Raw genomic sequence first — 12932 nt, forward strand, 5'->3', positions numbered from 1 at the left:
GAACTGCTTTGTTCTTCTTGAGAATTAGGTCATAACAAGAGGGCTATACTACCTACCTTCTAGGAGGAAAAGTTGTGAATTCCTCAAATTAATGCCAGGAGAAGTTGTTATCTCTCCTTTCTGGCAATTCTGAAGGAAAATACAGTCAGCTATTTTTGTTGATATCCAACATGAAATCTAGCTTAGAACCGTGGTGCTCATTCTTCATAATAATAACTACTCCTTTGCTGTATTCAACTACAGCTCCCTTTAAAGACATAAGGAAGGATCTTCTATATACTTATATGTGTTAATCTAATTTAATCTTCTCAACATGTTTACATTTTGTTCTTACGATTGTACTTCTTATGAGAAACTTAAAGCTCAGAAAGGTTAAGTTCCTTATCAACCCTAAATATTCATTGCAAGGACTGATGTTGCAGCTGAAGCTCCAGTTCTTTGGCCACCTGATGCGAAGAGTCGACTCTTTGGAAAAGACCCTGATGCTGGGAAAGGCTGAGGGCAAGAGGAGAAGGGGACAACAGAGGATGAGATGGTTGGATGGCATCACCGACTCAGTGGACATGAGTCTGAGCAAACTCTGGGAGATGGTGGACAGGGAAGCCTGGCATGTTGCAGTTCGTGGGATTGCAGAGTCGGGCACAACTTAGTGACTGAACAATGGGGTCATCTGCCTATTAAGTGGTTGAGCAGAGGTGGAAGTCTAAGTCAGCTGAATAGGATGGCCAGTAGCAAAATCAAGTCTGGGTGCCTCAAGCAAAATAATACATATAGTAGTCAGGGTTTTCTGGAAAAACAAAACCAGTAAGATATATAGTTATAATAGATCTATTATGGGAATTGACTCACACAATTCTTATATTCCCAATTCATATGGGCTGAGAAATCCCACTATATATCATCTGCAAGCTGATAAGCCAGAAAAGCCTGTGGTATAATTTGGTCTGAAGTCCAGAAGTTCTGATGTCCAAGGGTAGGAGAGATGGATGTGCCAGCTCAAGAAAAGAGAGAATTCTGTGTTTGTTCTTTCTGTGTTTGTTCTATTAGGGCCCTTAGTGGATTGGATGATGCCTGCCCATATTGGTGAGGAAGAACCTCGATCACCCTACTGAATCAATGTTGATCTCTTCCAGAAACACCCTCACAGACACACTCAGAAATAATGTTTTATCAGCTATCTAGGCATTCCTTTGCCCAGTTAAGTTGACACACAAGATTATGTATATAAATAAAAGAAAATGTATATTGATAAAACTAACTGTCCAATGGAAGGCTGTAGGAAAGGATAAATTTTTGATATTTAAGCCACTGAGTTTGTGGTGAAAACCACAGCAGATAAGAACACCATCTTTGACCTTAGGGTTGTTATTCAGTCAGTCATGTTTGACCCTTTGTGACCCCAAGGACTGTAGTCCACCAGGCTCCTCTATCCATGGGATTTCCCAGGCAAGAATACTGGAGTGGGTTCCCCTTTCCTTCTCGAAAGGATCTTCCTGACCTAGGGAGGAAACCCAGGTCTCCTGCATTGCAGGCAAATTCTTTTCCATCTGAGGCACCTCTGGACATCTATAAATTATGTATAACTGTGTTTCTTCAACTCCAATCATGTGGGTTTTCTTCTAGTTCCCTTTTCATTGTCGATTTCTACTGTGGTCAGAAAATGTGGTCTGCAATTTAACAATCATTTGAAATTGGTTAAGGCTTTTAGCCTTATTTACATTGAGGTAAATATTCTGTGTGTGCTTGACAAAAACGTAAATCTATATAGTCATGGTTTTGAAACAGGAGGGAAGGGAGCAGGGCACAACATTTAAACAAATGGCATAGCCAGAGGACTCAGCATAAACTGATTAGAACCAAATGGGTCCGAGATGACGGACAAGTTTGACTTTCACTAGACCTTGAGCCTCAGTATATGCTCATCATAACATCAGCAAGCTAACTGACACTCCCACAAGTGCCATGACACTTCCAAGGCTGACCATCAAAGACCAAAAAGTGGGCAGTGGCCCAACTCTTGGAAATCTCTGACCCCTCCCCAATATAATTGGAGTAGTCCTCCCATTCATTCAGTTAGGTTCAGATCAGTCCAGTCGTCTCTGACACTGCGACCCCATGGACTGCAGCACACCAGGCCTCCCTGTCCATCACCAACTCCCAGAGTTTACTCAAACTCATGTCCATTGAGTTGGCAATGCCATCCAACCACTTCATCCTCTGTCATCCCCTTCTCCTCCTGTCCTCAATCTTTCCCAGGATCAGGATCTTTTCAAATGAATCAGTTCTTCCCATCAGGTGGCCAAAGTGTTGGAGTTGTTTTGGCTTCAGCATCAGTCCTTCCAATGAATATTCAGGACTGATTTCCTTTAGGATGGACTGGTTGGATCTCCTTGCAGTCCAAGGGGCTCTCAAGAGTCTTCTCCAACACCACAGTTCCAAAGCATCAATTCTTCGGCACTCAGCTTTCTTTATAGTCCAACTGTCACATCCATACATCACTACTGGAAAAGCCATAGCCTTGACTAGACCATAGACATTCATTAGCCTGTGAAATTATCCAGCCTGTAAACGCTAACCACGCCATATTTCAAGGCTGCACTTGCCTTCTGAGATGGCCCTTACTCTGTTTGTGGAGTGTGTCTCTGTCTAAATAAATCCACTTCTTACCTTCTTACACTTTGTGTCTCACTGAATTCTTTCTGTGACGAGACATCAAGAAACCAAGCTTCATTAAATCCTGAGACCAGGTGTGTGATCTCAGTTGGAAGACCATGAGTTTTGGCTGGGTTTGAGTCCCAGCACCATGGGTTCAAGTCCCAGTCTGAGGGGAATGGTTTCAGGTTTGTGATCCTTCTATACCTGTTGGGCCAGGCAAAGAGACTCAAGAGAGGCCAACTTCCTTGCTACTGCCAGCTAGAAATAGTCTTTGCTTTTCTCACTTCGACAGTCTTTGTTTATTTCCACACACGTTTAGCTGTTTTGGTTATTTTAATCACCACTTTCAGTTGTCTTTTTAACATGTAATGTAGTCTGCTATTTCTCAGTTGATGGTTTTTTTCCTCACTGATTTCCACAATTAAGAATTCACTCCCAACATGGACTCAGCAAAGTCTCTTTGCATCTCCATCCCCCTTACCTCACAGCCTTCTTTTAACCTGGCCTCATGGCAACAGGCATCCTCCCTTCACCTGTTCTCTACACAGTGGCCACAAAGATGTTCCTAGAATGTGAATTTGCTCACCCCACTGCCTTGACCCACCACCTCCAGCCCAGTCCCCACCTCTGAACCTCTTACTGTGTACTTAGGAGATAACAGCTAAGTCTACATGAATTCCATTGTGTTGTGTATAAATCTGCATTAATTCTCAAGAGAAAAGTGAGAGCTTCATAAAGGGTGAAGTTAACAGGATCATGGCTATTTCTGAGTAACAGTTGATGGTACCATCTGAAGCCAGGAATGGAGCGCTGGGCCAAGTGCTAGGGTTCAGATCCACCTCCTTGGCTCCCAAAATCTGACGTGATGGGAACTGGAAGAAAGATGTCACAGTGTAACTGAAACCAGACCTCCCTGGAAGGGTGGCCTGTCAGTGGGCATTATTCATGCATTTGGGGAAAAGCCAGGATGAAGAATCTGCCTATAGGAAGAGGAACTAACATTCAGAACATGCTGGTACTACTTACAATGGTTAGCAGAGGAATGGGGATGGAGCAAGGTGACCTCGAAATTTGCGACAGTTCCTTTCTGCTGTTGTAGCTGCCCTGAGCATCTCTTTCACCACCCACTGCCAGAAGCCTTCCTGGGTCACTTTGCTCAGAATGGAACCTTGCCTGAGGTCAGAGGGCTTCCCAGCTGGCACCAGGTGTAAAGAACCTGCCTGCCAATGCAGGAGACATAAGAGATGAAGGTTTGGTCCTTTGGTCGGGAAGATCCCCTGGAGGAGGGCACAGCAAACCACTCCAGCATTCTTGTCTGGAGAATCCCATGGACAGAGGAGCCTGGTGGGCTACAGCCCATACAACAGCAGAAAATCAAAGATGCTGAGGTCAGGAAGGTCCTTCCTGTGAGGTGACATTAACAGTGAGACCTGCAGGAAGGGTCCTGGTTAGAAAGGAAAACTTATGTCCAGGATTTCCAGCTTTACTGACCAAATGGCTGCAGGGTTCTGGTCTACTACCTTATGTCTGAAATCGTAGATGATAGAAAACTTTTAAATGTAAGGGATTAATTTGGCATGTTAACTTGAATGTGCGTTAGGCAAATTTGGTTCTCCAGGAAAAAGAGAGAGGAACTCCTCTCTGGAAGTTATCAGCCCAGTCAAGTCCTTATCAGAGAGGAAGGCTTTCAGGACTGTAATTCATTTTCACCCCGTGGTTTACATTGGGCATGCCAGAAACATCACTCATTGCTAACCGAGCCGCAGGTTAAATCAAAATAGTTTCTATTTACACAACTTCAAGAATGCCTTCCGAGAAGGATGAAACAGGCTTTGTTCAAAATATTCGCTCCAGCCGGCTCTGAACAAACATTGTCTCATTAATCTTCCCCAGGACAGTAAAGGAAAGCTCAGAGTTTCTTTTTATAAGTAAGAAACAGGTTGAGTGCCCAAGTGGTTATCCACAGCCTGGGGGCTGTAATCTCTCATTTAAAACAGCAGGTTGATTCACACCATTGTCTAATACGATTAAACCGAACACTTAAAAAATCATTTCTGTGAAGGACAGAAGAAAGACCAGAAAAGAATACGTTATGGTTTCTTCTCAGTTTTTCATTTTTATTATGTCCTACTAGATTCTCAAATTTCTGTCAATCTAATAGGTTCTCAAATTAGAGAAGTAAACAGTCCTACAAAAGCATAAAATCACAATGAGGTATCACCTCTCTCAACAAGAAACACCATCATCAAAAAGTCTACAAATGATAAATGCTGGAAACTCTGTGGAGATAAAGGAGCCCTCCTACTATTGGTGGAAATTGTAAATTGGTGCAGCCACTACAGAGAATAGTATGGAAGTTCCTTAAAATACTAAAAGTAGGGTTACTGAATGATCCTACAATCACTGGACATATATCTGGAGAAAACCATAATTTGGAAAGATACATGTACCCCAATGTTCATTGCAGCATTATTTACAATACCCAGGACATGGAAGCAACCTAAATGTCCATCAACACATGAATGGATAAAGATGTGGTACATGTATACAATGGAATATTACTCAACCATAAAAAAGAATGAACTAATGCCTTTTTCAGCAACATGAATGGACCTAGAGATTATCAAAGTGAAGTGAGTCACACAGATGAAACTGAGCAAGACCCTCTGGGGCTCCCAGGCACAGAGCGTTCCTGTGTCTTCCATTCCTTGTTTGCAGGGAACGGACCTTTTCTGAGTTCTGAAGGGCAGATTTCAACAGCTGCTAATCAGGGAAGGGAGGGTGTGAAGAGACAAGGGAGAAGCCACCAAGAGTCAACAGTGCAGTCTCGGGGCAGGTCCTGGTCCTGCCCCACAGGACACACATGATGGTATCTTCGAGGTCTTCACATATCTAAAACCCCCAACAAATGGAAGATGCAGCATTCTTCGTTCCAGAGAGGAGCACCTGAAATCAGAGTAAAGGAAATAGAGAAACTCACCAAGGGATTATTTGAGGCCAGATTAAGGAGTGCAGGCCCAGCACACACCCTAATCTTATCAACACCCTTGAACGATTGCTGCAAAACTCAAAACTGGTCACCAAATTCTCCCAGATAGGACACACGGTTTAGAGGGGCACAAGCCTGCTGTATTTGTTCCCCTTTGCCTGCAAAACAACAAAGCTATTCTCCTCTACTTCACCTAACACTCTGTCTCCGAGATTCGATTTGGCACCAATGCACAGAGGCTGAGTTTTTAGCATCAAAGAGAAACACAAACCTCATATGATACTGCTTATATGTGGAATATTTTTTGAAAAAAATAGACAAATGGAATTATTTACAAAACAGAAAAAGGCTCATAGACATGGAATACAAACACAGTTACCAAAGGAGAAGGGTGAGGTTGGTGGGGGTAAATTAGGAGTTTGGGATTAATGTATACACACTTCTAGGTGTAAAACAGATAACCAACAAGAATGTACTGTATAGCACAAGGAAGTATACTCAATATTTTATAATAACCTACAAGTGGAAAGAGTCTGAAAAAAATAGCTGTTTCTATCAATATATTTATCACTGAATCACTGACACTAACACATCATAAATCAACTGTGTGTGTGTGTGTGTTAGTCACTCAGTCACGTTCGACTGTGACCCCAGTGACTGTAGTCCGCCAGGCTCCTCTGTCCATCGAATTCTCCAGGCAAGAATACTGGAGTGGGTTGCCATGCCCTCCTCCAGGGAATCTTCCCGACCCAGGGATCAAATCCAGGTCTCCCACATTGCAGGCAGACTCCTTACTATCTGAGCCACAAGGAACTCCCAACTATACTTCCATTAAAAAGAGAGAAAAACATAAAATTAAGTCATTTTTAGATGCAGTGTAGTCAATGAAAGCATTTGTGTTTCCTGCATAGATTATGCCAAAACACTGTAGCCTGGTCTATAGACTTGGTGACTGATAGGTAGGTGGATCGATGATGGATATCAATAAGCAGGGTGGCTAACCAACGCACACCGCACCACTGAGACAGGTGCTATGATCTCCATGTTACAGCTAAGACCCAGAGAGGGTCAGTACCCAGGCTAAGTTCACACAGTCAGGAAAAGACAGAGCTAAGATCTGGTCCACGGCAGATCTAATCCACGGTGTCCGGCTGCCTCTCAAGATGCCCCCAACACAGGACTCATGCTTTGTACCATGTGAACAGGCACTGGGTTGTTACCGAATTGAGCTACACTCTAGTGCATTGCAAACTAAAATATCCACTCTTAAAAAATAAATCAATAAATATTAAAAAATAAGCCAGGCTTTGGCGTATTAATCTAAAAGTGGCTGTTCTTGGGCCACAACTAGTTCTTTTAAAGCTGGATCCTAAAATTCAGTTTTTATAGGTTTCTAATCCCACAGTTTAAGCCTGTTCAATTAATGAATTAAATAAGGAGGCCATCAGCCTGATATAGCTTCATGGAAATGGCAGCTTCATAAGTAAACTAGAACCTCAGCCCGTAGATGCCTCAAGGTTCTGAAATCTAAAGCTAAGGACAACCAATCAGAAACAGCTTTGCCTCTCACTACAACCAACCAGTGATTCCCCATCTCTGCCTCCACAGGTACCCTCTACGTACGTATCTTTCTTCTCTGGGGCCTGTGGATGAAGGGCTCCTAACTGTTTTCAGTTTGGTCCTGCCCAATTTGAAAAGATTTTTGCTTAAGGAAACTCAAAAGAATTTAATGTGCCTTATTTCATCTTTCAACGGGCCCCAAAGGTACATGTTAAACAATGATTAAAGAGACAATTTTGGAGGAAGATGGGGAAGGAATTGGGAGATTGGGATTGACATATATACACTACTGATGCCCATGCTCAGTGGCTTCAGCCGTGTCTCTGTGCGACCCCATGGACTGTAGCCCACCAGGCTCCTCTGTCCGTGGGATTTCCTAGGCAAGAATACTGGAGTGGGTTGCCATTTCCTACTCCAGGGAGTCTTCCCCACCCAGGAATCGAACCGATGTCTCCTACGTTGGCAGGCAGGGTCTTTACAGGAAATCCAAAAAGAAGAGGGGATATATGTATGTACCTACAGCTGATTCACTTTGCTGTACAGCAGAAACTAACACAACATTGTAAAGTAGCTATACTCCTATGAAATTTTAAAAAGAAAGAGAGAAAAAGAAGATAACTTAGGTGATACAAACAAATTTCCTTAACCCTTGGTGAAGCGGACAGTCTCCATTAGGAAAATGACAAAATGGGGCAAAAGGCAGGAGGCTTGTACATAATAAGGAATAAAAACCAAGGACCTGAGTGTGGAAGCCAGTGTGGGCTTGGCTCTGGGGAGTGGCTGACTTGAGACGCCGTGTTTCTGGTCAGGCAGTGCATTTACAAGGCCACCAGCTTTATCTGTTTCCATGTGCTGACATGTCCCCCCAGGGCCGGAGCATCTCTGTTTGGGCCCTGGTCATTTCAACAATTCCGAAAGCCACAGAGTTCAGTGGTCAGCGTGGCCCTCCAGGTGAGGGGTTTGGAGGTTCCAGGGGGACTCATGTTATCTTTCCCTGTGAGGACCAAGCCAGATGCCTGGAAGCACAGTTGGGTCATAGTCTCTGCCTAACTTTCCTGAAGCTTTTCTTGAAATTCCTGCTTGTTTTGCATGTCCACCGCTAAGCTACCATTAAAAAAAGAAAAAAAAATTATCAAGATGGGTATTTTCTTATAAACTTTATGGTTTAATGACTTTGTAATACATTGATTTTTTTCTACTGCAATCTGTCCCTGACATTCATTGGGTAAATATTTATGTGTATGTATTTTTGTGCTCAGTCGCTCCATCTTTTCCCACTCTTTGTGGCCTAGTGGACTACAGCCTGCCAGGCTTCTCTGCCCGTGGAATTCTCCAGGCAAGAATACTGGAGTGGGTGGCCACTTGTTGCTGACCCAGATCTTCCTGATCCAGATATTGAACCCGTGTCTCTCCCATTTCTTGCATTGGCAGGCAGATTCTTTACCACTAGTGCTACCTGGGAAGCCCCAGAGTGAATACTTATTGACCATCTACTACCTGCTGTGGAGAAGGAAGTGACAACTCACTCCAATATTCTTGCCTGGAGAATCCCATGGACAGAGGAGCCTGGCGGGCTACAGTCCATGGGGTCACAAAGAGTCAGACAGGACTGAGTGACTGAAGGTAGTTTTTTCAGTTTAATCTTTTACAAGCAAAGTGTTGAAAATTTGAAAAGGGAAACATGAAAATGAGTTATTTTGTAGAGTACAGTGCGTTAAATGTCACCTTAAATTTACTCCAAAGTCTCAGTAAACATGGTAAATATTTAACAATTCAAATTTATGATGGCCGTAAAAGCCTTATCAACCAAATTATTTTGTGATATCAAAAAATGTCCAAAGAAAAACAAGGAACTCAAATCTTAAAATATAGGTCCTTTAGTCAAAGATGTTTGTTGAAAGAATAAACTTCAAATCTCTGGAGCTGCTCTTCCTAATTCTAATAACAACTCAATTCTTTCTCTTGCAGAGCCCCCTTCCCTCATCCCCAGAAGCCCCTGTACCTTGTCCCCATATGGCTGATTTTACGTTTTACAGTCTAAAAGGGGGACAGACCACCCTGAGAGATCAGAGAGATCATGGATGAACATAACAGGTCCTGTGCACAAGCTTAGAGATCCCCCCAAATTCCCTGGACCCCGTCAGCTGGTGCAGGGGCCAGGGGGCTGCGGGGACACCACCTCCACTCCAGGTGGTGAAGTCTTTGCTTGCACAATCCCTGGTGGGCTCATTGAGTGAAGGACAATCCCTGGCGGGCTCGATGAGTGAAGGACACCACATGGACTTTTCTGTTTCATTTCTGTTTGTGTTATCGGTCTTTGATGGGGTCCAGTGACTCACTCCCAACGCAGTCAGGACTTTCTACATCTTGATAACATCTAGATGACTCATGCCTACAACACCTGGGCAGCTCAGAGAAGGCACTATTTGTTCAGACCACACTCCCTCCAAGGGCCTGTCCTTCCAGGAATCGAAATCAAATGGTGACAATTAGCAGCTATGTCCCTACAGTCCCTGAATGAGAGGAGCTGATCCACTCACACTAGCTGGCTGTGATTAAGCCAACTTGGGGCCTCCTGGGACTGAAGTCAAGGTGTGTCAAATACACCTGTCACAGGACATAAGATGCTCTTCTAAGTGTGACCAGCTGACACAGAGCAGCTCATTACCTCTCCTCCTTCCATCAAGATTTGGCTTAAACCACCTCTGTTCCATTCATCAAGGGGGATAATTACTGTTAATATAACGACTCCTCTTACTGTACACAAGGCCACACCTAAAACACACAGACCTTTCAGAAAGCACAAAGGGACGTTGTGCAAACCGGAGCCCAGTGAGATGGATGGACTAGTAAACATGCCATTGACAGCTGTGCTCTGAGGACTTGTATGGCTTACCTTGGGCTGTGGGTGGTCATTGCTTTGGTACCGTATTTACTTTAAAAGTTGTGCCTTCACTTTGAGTGTGATTAAGTACCTAGACATTTACATTGCGTTAAAATGATCAGGCAGCAAATAAACCTTCTGCTGGGAGAGAACCTTGGGCTCAGGTAAGAAGTTGTGCATCCGGTCCTCAGTAAGAGCTACTGATCAGCTGTGAGACCTCAGAAACTCACATTGGGACCCTGTTTTCTCATTTGAAATGAGACTGAAATACACCTGAGTGGGAGTTCTCAAAGTGTGTTCCAGGGTGGCTATGGATCCCTGAGCCTTTTTCCCAGCATCTGTGAAGTCAAAAGTTACATAAATAATTGTTTATTTCACTCTCAATCTTTCACAATTGTCAGTAGAGCTTTTCAGAGGCTTCATGACATGTGCTATTATAAGGGATTGAATTCAGGATCAGACAAGAAAGTCCAACTGTCTTCTGTTAAGGCAGACATTGAGAAGATTCTCGAAAATGTAAAACAATTGCATGTTTCACACTAATTTTTTGTTGTTTTAGAACATAGAGTCACTTTTTATTAAGAAATATTATTCACACGATCATATAACAGGTTTATTGTCATTTTTAAATAAACAAATATTTTCAACACTTTTCTGCTTTGATTTTTGATATGGTAAAAATGTATAGGGGTCACATAAATGAGGAATTTTAGAGTGTACAAGGCATCGTGAGATAAGAGGATTTGACACCCACTGCACTAGATCTCAGCGGTCCTTTGTCACTCGTCATTCGGGTTTCCTTGCCTTGTTGTCCTGTCTTTTCTCTTTACCCATCATGCACTTATGGTCATTTTATTTATTTATATATTTTTGGCTGCCCCACATGCGGGATCTCAGTTCTCTGACCAGGGATCAAACCTGCGCCCCCCTGCACTGGAAGTGCAGAGTCTTAACCAGCAGACCATCAGGGAAGTCCTGCACTTGAGGTCATTTTAATTACTAAACACTTCACTTCCTTGTTATGCTTCTTATTTGTCATGTGTATTCCCTTGCTCTTACATAAACTTCATGAGGGCTGAGGTATTTGTCAATTTTGTTCATTAATGTATCCCAAGCTGGGGATCCCTAAACCTGGGGCTAGCACACGGCAGGCACCTGACAAACATCTCCGGGTGGGAGGAAGAGGGAGGGAAAGGAGACGGGGGAATAACCCAGCATCTGTGTAGCTGACGAGGCAGGTGGCACTATCTCTGTTTTATGGGAGAAACTCGGGCATCGGAAGTGAAGGGCCCCTATTTAAGATGCCATGGTGGTTGGCAAAGCCCGAACTTCTTTTCATCACTTCCTCTGTCCCAGGGCTCTATAATCTGACCCTGGAAAGCAGCTCCTTCCCCAGTAGAGCCCAGGGGTATTTGAGCCCCCTGGAATTGGTATTCACAGAGAGCCTGGGTCCCACTGACCCTGACAGATGCTCGGGTTCCCAGGAGAGAACTCAGCACCCTTTGGAAGAGCTCAGCAGGGAGGCTCGGATCCACGTGGTGTGAACAGATCCAGGCCCTGAAATCTACCGAGAGCCTTCAGAGTTCAGCGCAGTGACACCGGCCAGGCCCCATTCATCAGCCCTGGCTTGTTTCCAGTTATGCTGAATATGTCCTCTGAGGACCACCCGCGGCTTTGGTTCCTAGTAAGTCCGTGACTCAGTAACCACAGCCGTAGACCAGGCCTGGCTGCCTCTTCTGGAAACCTCTGGGAAAGAAGGGGTCGTCTTGCAACCAGCCAGCCAGGACCCTGATATCCACTGAACTGGTGGAGCCCATTTCAACCTCAGCCTCTCCAGCCTGCACATGCCTGCCTGCGACCCCTCTAAAAGATCCTGGTGCTCCCTTCACCCAAGGAGGCTTGGTGGAAGGGGACTCTCCGCGACGGTAAGGAAGTTTAATGTCTCTGGGGAGAAACAGGCAAAACTGACCATTACAGCCCAGAAATTAAGTTCCAGGAGTAGGCTCAGAGATCCAGTGAGGCTACTATATGGACTGTGTGCAAAATAGCAGAGGAGCAGAGTTCTCATGACCCAATTACCTCCTAAGTTCCCCACCTCCAAATACTGTCTCATGGGGGACTGGGTTATGAATCTGGGAGCCACACAAACACTCAGACCATAGCAATGATGATTCAGAAAGCCCTCAGTGCGTTTCAGCTGACTCCTCTCTGTCTTTCCCTACTCTTGGCTGGACCTTGAGGCTCATGGGGTAGGTGGGAGGGTTAGTGGGAGAGGAGGCTGGCAGTGCAAACAAAAGTCATGCCAAGCTGTTTAGGTTTCATTTCAAGAGCAGTGCTCCAACACTTTGGCCACCTAATGTGAAGAGCTGACTCATTGGAAAAGACTGGGAAAGACTGAGGGCAGAAGGAGAAGAGGCCAGCAAAGGATGAGATAGTTGGATGGCATCACCAACTCAACAGACATGAGTCTGAGCATACTCCAGGAGGTGGTGAAAGACAAGGCAAGGCTGGTGTGCTGCAGTCCATGGGGTTGAAAAGAGTCAGACACGACTTAGCAACCGAACAGCAACAAGAGCAGTGCATATCATATATTAGCTCACATATATGGAATCTAGGAAACTGGTATAGATTAACTTGTTTGCAAAGCAGAAATAGAGACACAGACATAGAAAACAAACGTCTGGCTCTCAAGAGGGTAGGGGCTTCCCTGGTGACTCAGTGGTAAAGAATCTGCCTGGAATGCAGGAGATGAGGGCTCAAGATGTGGGTTCGATCTCTGGGTCTGGAAGCTCCCCTGGAGAAGGAAAGGGCAACCCACTTCAGTATTCTTGCTTAGGAAATCCC

The sequence above is a fragment of the Giraffa tippelskirchi genome, chromosome 2 (genome assembly GCF_054371585.1).
Source record: "Giraffa tippelskirchi isolate mGirTip1 chromosome 2, T2T-mGirTip1v1.2.pri, whole genome shotgun sequence".
NCBI classification, from domain to species: Eukaryota; Metazoa; Chordata; class Mammalia; order Artiodactyla; family Giraffidae; genus Giraffa; species Giraffa tippelskirchi.